Here is a 7,802-nt window from a genome sequence, read left to right as displayed (position 1 = left end):
CATCTTCGGGTGAGTCATTCTGGACTCCCACAATAGCTATTCTATTGGATCTCAAAAGTTTTTTACCTCTCAGTTTGGCCTTTCATCTTTGGGTTAACAGGTTTTTGTTTTGAGAATTAATTGAACTAATACATGAAAACACTTAGAACAGTGTGAGGTACACAGGAACAGATCAATAAATGCTGCAATTTTTATTAATATATGGAAGTTCAGATTCTTACAGTTTTGATAGTTTTACAAAAAGTTTTCCTGTGGCCCAGCCAGGCCTGCCTGGCTCAGTGGTTGAGCATCGACCTAGGATCCAGGAGATCGCGGTTCAATTCCTGGTCAGGGCACATGCCCAGGTTGCGGGCTCGATCCCTAGTCAGGGGCGTGCAGGAGGCAGCCGATCAATGACTCTCTCATCATTGATGTTTCCATCTCTCTCTCTCTCTCCCTCTCCCTTCCTCTCTTTAAAACCAATAAAAATATATTTAAAAAAAAAAAAAAAAAAAAGAATAGAGACCTGAGTACTTCTCCATATCAATGCTTGGGTGGCTCCATGATGGTTCACTGAGGCTGGGCATCCAATCAGAACAGATTTTCTAGCCTCAGTCGGTTTACTCAGTGGTTAGAGCATCAGCCCGCAGACTGAAGGGTCCCGGGTTCAATCCCGGCCCCGGGCACATATCTAGGTTGCAGGCTCAATCCTGGCCCCAGTCGGGGCTGGTTTGGGAGGCAACCAATTCATGTGTCTCTCTCGCTTTGGTGTTTCTCTCCCTCTCTCTATGTCTCCCTTCCACTCTCTCTGAAAAGCAATGGAAAAAATATCCTGGAGTGAGGATTTAAAAAAATAATAAACAGATAAATAAATAAATAAATAAATAAATAAATAAATAAATAAGATATTTTTAAAAAGAACAGATTTTCTAGTGTGGATCCAGGGATAGATGGAGCAGGAATGGGATTCCAGCTTTTGCCCTAATCACAATATACCATGCATTCTCAACAGAGCTGATATTGCCCCAAAGGGGCTGAAATTTGGTTCTTGGGGGAGGATTTTCATAGATATTACAATGGTCTGTGAACTTCCAAAGGGCCACAGTATATAAACAGGTAAACTACATCTGTGGTATTCAAAATTTCACATTCCACTGGGGAATGGGGGTTGGAGGGTGATTAGGCAAAAAATGTCTGAAAAGGCTCCTGGGAGGTGATAATGAAAGAAGTTTAACCAACACTTTATATACACAGTGACCTCTTAAGTAGATGATGGGTGATGGTGATAATAGAAATGAAATCCTGCCCCCCCTGCAGACTCACCCCCCAGAGGTCAAGAGAATTTGGTATAGGGATTATGTGAATTCACTGGTTTTTAAGATAGTAGATAGAAAGGGATCTGTCAGAACAGGTGTTTCTTCTGAGAAAGATGATACGGAGGGTAGAAAATTAATGTTTACCAAATTAATGTACACAACTGCTACCCTAACTTGTATCTTCCTTAATCTTAACACTTATTCAAGTTACCTATCCTATAATTCAGACCAGGGTAGGATGTGAGGCAAAGTTAAGAAAATCAGGGAAACTGCTTTCAATGTCTACTCAGTAGTGGGACCTGAAATTGATCTAAAGCTTTTCCCATTGTGTCCTGAAGCCACCAGGGATCTGAATGCTCTAATCTTTCTGGGCACTGCCATTTGATGCTCCCCAGGGTATTGTTTAATTATTAATAATGACCTATATTACCTTTAAAGTAGAATGTTATTGCAAATTTTAAGACACTATGAATGGCAAATTTTTCATTCCCACTGCCTCCTACTTCAATTTGGGACTCATGGAGATCTAGGAAGTAAATAAGAAGATACAGCTAAATGGGTTTCTAAAAGCATGGCAAATATTGGAAAATCATAGCAAAATATAACACTGACTGATGGAGCTTTCAATAATGTAGGTGTAGTAGATATCTATGTAGATTTTAATTAAGATATTAATACATAAGGCAAATATAGATTAAGGGGGGAGGGTAAGAAGACTTATTAAAGTGAGGTGTCTACATATCCACTGAAGTAGTCAAGTACTGATTCTAAATACATAGATTGTGAAAGTTAAGCAGATAGTTTGTGATCCATAGAACAACCACAAAAATGTTATACAAAAAGAGATATATTCAAAATCACAATAGAAAAATTAAAATGGAGTACTAAAAAGCATTCAAAAATGCCAAAGGAAGGCAAGAAAGGGGAAAGAATAATAAAAAACAGGGGAGACAAACAAAAAATAAATAATAAAGTGGTAGATCAAAATCAAAACATATCGATAATTACATTAATTATCAGTGGTCTTAAATACATAACCAAATGACTGAGATGGTCAGAATAGATATAAAAAAAAACCCCAAAAAACACAACAAAAAAACAAAAAATGGCCCAACTACATATTGTCTTCAAGAAACTCACTTCAAATATTGTTATATGAATAGCTAAAAAGTAAAAGGATGGATGAAAATGTACCATGCAAGCAATGATCAAATGAATGTAAGAGTGCCTATATTATCACACAATGTAGACTCAAATACAATTATCAGAGATAAAAAGGGTCAGTTGATTCACCAACCTTAACAAACCTTAACAAATTTAAAGAACTGAAATCAAACAGGATGTGTTATCTGACAATAGTGGAATAAAACTAGAAATCAGTAATAGAAAGATAACAGAAAAATCTCCAAGAACTTGGAAACTACATACATATCTAATTAATTCATGGGTCAAAGAGGAATTCTCAAGGGAAATTAAAAATACATAGAACAAAATGAAAATACCAATGAAAACCAACAGCTATCAAAATTTGGGGGTCAGAAAAGAAATAGGCCATTGTCAGGGTTGGGGTGGAGAGAATGGGTTGACTACAACAGAACACAAAATAATTTTTTGGCATGGTATCTCAATTGTGGTGATGATTACCCACTCTATGCATTTCCCCAAACTCATGAACTGTATACTAAAAGAAATGAATTTTATTTTGTCTAAATCACGCTTTAATGAAAATAATTTTAAAAGCATGCACCTTGTTAAGTGAAAAACATAAGTACTAGATAATTGTTATTCTGTGATTCCAAATTTGTATATAAAAAGAAATAAATAAACCAGCTCATGAATAGACCAATGTACTTATGTATTTGTATTTCAATATGCATAGAAAAATGTATGCCAACTACAGATCAAATGGCGGCAGTTGTTCCCTCCGAGGCATGGGATGGGGGAATATTGGTTAGGAAAGAGCCTTTTACTTTGTCTGGCTGTGAGGCATTTTAAACCACAGATGAATTATTTATATTTACAATCCATTATGAAACAGCATATATGGAAGGTATTCTGATAAGCAGTAAGGGTACTGAGGGGAACAAATCATATTCAATATACACTTAAAACACATTTGTCTAACTCTTTGTTCCACTAATATCAATGTAGAAATGATAACTAGCTCCATGAGGTTTATGATCTAAAAATGCAATAAATAAAATCATGTTGAGTGGATACAGTTAAAAATCAAAATAAATGTAGTATGTGTTTTTTCTGAATTACAGCTCATTAAGGAAAAATGTTATGCCGAGTAAATAATAATAGTATCTTTTAAAGAATTTCAAATGTTCAGGAACTGTGGCTGGGTGTGATTATAATAGGAAAAATATCAGGGGGGAATATGGGCCTCTTGTCATGAACAGAAGAACTCCTAGGTGTTTCAGATCCAGACAAGACAAGTAGGGCTGTGTGTCTCAGTGACCTCTATCCTCTCTTAGTAGGACCAATAGATTGGCCTGAACCCCAGGAAGGATCAGCTGCCCCCCAACTCTTTGCTTTGTGCAATATATTCACTGGGGTAGGAGAATAGGAGAGTCTCACTGGCCAGCCCAAGTCCTGTCACATGTCCTCATAACCACTGTCACCATAGTAACAAGGACACATTTCTGTGACCTCAGCAGCAGAGGCTCCATCCACAAGACTGCTCTTCATGGTTGCTCTGCTCTGTTTACAGGAAGAGTGATATTTCTACTCTCAGAAGTCAACACCTTCCTGGCTGCCAAAAGCAAGTGGGTCCTCACCTGTTTTAAACTCTCCAGTGTCTTGTCAGAACTCAGCAGGTAAAATATAAATTCCTGACAACTGTCTAGAGGGCCCTGCTAGCTCTAACCCCTGCCTTCCTCACTACCTCTATCTGGGACTACTCGCCTTTCACACTCACTCTGCCACACTGTCCTCACGCTATTCCAAAAAGGCCAAGTTACTTCCAACCCCAGGTCCTTTATACATGCTGCTCCCCTTGCTTGGCAATCTCCCACCCTAGCTCTCTCCTTTTCACACTTCAGGTTACCTTTCATTTTATTTTTTAATTTAATTAATTAATTTATTTACTTATTTTATTTTTTTAATTAGTCCTCACCTGAGGATAGTTTCTCCATTGCTTTTTTCAGAGAGAGTAGAAGGGAGAGAGAAATATCAATGTGAGAGAGACACATCGATTGGTTGCTTACTACATGAGCCCTGACGGGAATTAAGCCTGCAACCAAGGTACGTGCCCTTAGCCAGAATTGAACCTGGGACCCTTCAGGAGAGAGAAAATGACTCACTCGAGGGCCTGTCAACAGCGAAGACTCAGGCACTGAGACTCAGGCAATATTTCTGACTCTTGCTCCAGTGTCTCTCCCTGCCGATCATGGCTCATCTTTCTGGGCCTCCAAGAAGGGCCCAGACTCTTAGCTCATCTGGTATCGGCCTGAATTGAACCTACTGGAACCGAGGAAGTCAGAGCAAAGGCATAACCATTCAACAGAAAAGACTATCTGTTTTTCTCCCACCTCACTCCAACAGACAACTCATTCTTGTGATAGTATTCCTTATTACAGAAATAGCCCTGAAATCTGTTACATAATATACACGAGTGTGTTTGTTCTCCTTTGTTCTTTTAACATCCCCCAAATGTTCTCTAAGACATAGTGATAATCTTAAAGTTAAAACAAAACCTCTTTTAAAGAGAGGAAAAAATGGAATGGGAAGGGAACAAACATTTGTTGCTAGTCTATATGTTCTATATATTCTGTTTGTTACCAGGATAGCCTTTACAGACTATAAGAGTAAGGCTCGGAGAGGTTAAGTACATATTCCAGGGTCACACAGCTAAGAGGAAGAGCTGCTATCATAATCTTCATGTGCTTGACTCAAATGCCTGTGTATGGAACCAGGCATTCAGCCTCCTTTTTAGATGGACAACGTAGAGCAATGGGAACCTCCATACACTAGTTGGACTGTGACCTAGTACATCAACTTTGCAGAGCAATTTGGTCATATGTAGCAGATTGTACCTATCTGATGACACCTCAAATGGACCCACAATTATATACCCAGACCCCTGGCACATGTGCTCAAAAAGATCTGTACAAGAAAGATCTCTGCACTACTCTTTTTTAAAGAAATATGTTTTTCCCAGCCGGGCATGGCTCAGTGGTTGAGCATTGACCTAGGATACAGGCCATCGGGGTTTGATTCCTGATCAGGGCACGTGCCTGGGTTGTGGGCTCGATCCCCAGTCAGGGGCATGCAGGAGGCAGCCAATCGATGACTCGCTCTCATCATTGATGTTTCTCTCTCTCTCTCTCCCTCTCCTTTCCTCTTTCTGAAATCAATAAAAACAGGGAAGGGAGAGGAAGAGAGATAGAAACATCAATGATGAGAGCGAGTCATCGATTGGCTGCCTCCTGCATGCCCCCTACTGGGGATCAAACCAGCAACCTGGGCATGTGCTCTGACGGGGAACCGAACAGTGACCTCCTGGTTCATAGGCTGACTCGCAACCACCGAGCGATGCCGGCCGGGCTGCACTATTATTTTTAAAAGCACAAATCTAAAAACAACACAAACATCCACCAACAGATTGTTCTGGATAAATAAATCATGGTACAATCATACAGCAAAATACAATAAACCAGTCAAAATGTATGAACTAGGGCTATAGCAACTAGAATGTAGATGAAGCTCTGAAACAAAATGTGTGGTGAAAATTGCAAGTTACACAATGACAAATCCATGTGTATAGGCTGGCAAAGACTTTCCTATAAAATTTTATTAGAATACAGATGTTTAGGACCTACTCCAGACTTAATAAATCTCTTTGACTTTCTCTTGGTATATATTTTTACCACATGCCACAGAAAACAAGATTTCTTTGTCAACTGCATTATTCTGGTTTAAGCATATCAGCTCTTTCACTTTAGAAAATTACCATCAATAAATTAACCACTGCCGTTTTAAGCCCATGTCATCTACTCCAATTCTGACACCAATTCTGAAGTATTTTTTTTCCCTATCACCCAGCAACTCTCCACCAGCTGGATAACCTACAATTCGACTCAATTATGACACTATCTATCTGGAGACAGTGTCAGATATCACAGATTATGCACTCAGTTCTACAATATTCTCCTCGCCAATTGAAAGTCCTGTCCTTCTGACAGATCAGCTATAGATTTAGAGTTTCCAACGACCCTCTACTTGGGTTCAATTAATTTGCTATAGACAGAATTCAGAGGAATATTTTACTTACTAGCTTCTGGTTTATTATAAAAAGATATAACTCACGAACAGCCAGATGGAAGTGATGTATAGTGCAAGGTATGTGGGAAGGGGCACGGAGCTTCCTTGTCCTTTTCAGGTGCATCACTCTTCCCAAATCTCCACGTGTTCATCAACCTGGAAGCTCTCAGGCCCCATCCTTTTGGGATTTTATAGAGGCTTCTCTCTCTCTCTCTCTCTCTCTCTCTCTCTCTCTCTCTCTCTCTCTCTCTCTCTCTCTCTCTCTCTCTCTCTCTCTCTCTCTCTCACACACACACACACACACACACACACGCACACAATTGACTAATTTGTTGGCTACTGGTGATTGAATTAAATCACTAGCCCCTCTCCCTTCCCGGAAGGTGGGGGAAAGGATGGAACTGAAAGTTCCAACCCTCTAATCACTGGTTCCCCTGGCAACCAGCCCCATTCCCAGTTACCTAGGGGCATCCCAATTCACCTCATTAACATAACAAAAGATACATATTTTTCCCTTTTTGCTGTCTTCACTTAGGAAATTTCAAGGGTTTTTAGGAGCTCTGTGCCAGGAACAGGGATCAAAACCAAATATATATTTCTAATTATAAATCACAACATCGCATCTACAGATTACTGTAATCACATCTACAAATTACTCTAATACTTGCCTGAAGACTCGGAAATCATCCACAGGCCACAGATGTGTTTTCAAGAAAGAACTATCTCAGAGGCCGGCGGAAATGAATGTCAACACAAAGACAAGATGACTGATTTGGTTAGTAAAGAAAACAATGAGCCCTTTTTAGATTTGGACAATGCATTACTTACATAGACCTTAAAAGGATGGGTAGCCAAAGGTAATAGTTCCCCTTGTCCCTCGAGGTGGGAAAAACCAAAGGGGCCAAATGACTGTAACATGGATAATTGGACATCCTGTTTCTGAGAAGTCAATGCTGTCCTGCAGCTGAAGTTGTATATAGCCTACAGCTGCGCCCTGAAGGAAAGAGGTAGAAAGACACATCCCATTAGAATCCAGGAGGCAACAAATAAGAAAGTTTCTGGATAACCTCCCACTAGATAGTGGGGCAGGGAGTGAGTGTGAAACGGTGTGGTGGTAACAGCTGCTCAGAAGCCTTGCTTACTCTTATGCTCTGGGAAGACCGAAAAGCATTCTTTCATGACTTAAATGAGCAATGGTTCAACCCTTGCCTGTATGGCCAATGTGAATACATGTCAAGC

Source organism: Miniopterus natalensis, chromosome X, assembly GCF_054644295.1.
Source record: "Miniopterus natalensis isolate mMinNat1 chromosome X, mMinNat1.hap1, whole genome shotgun sequence".
Classification (NCBI taxonomy): Eukaryota; Metazoa; Chordata; class Mammalia; order Chiroptera; family Miniopteridae; genus Miniopterus; species Miniopterus natalensis.
This window is presented reverse-complemented; position numbering follows the sequence as displayed.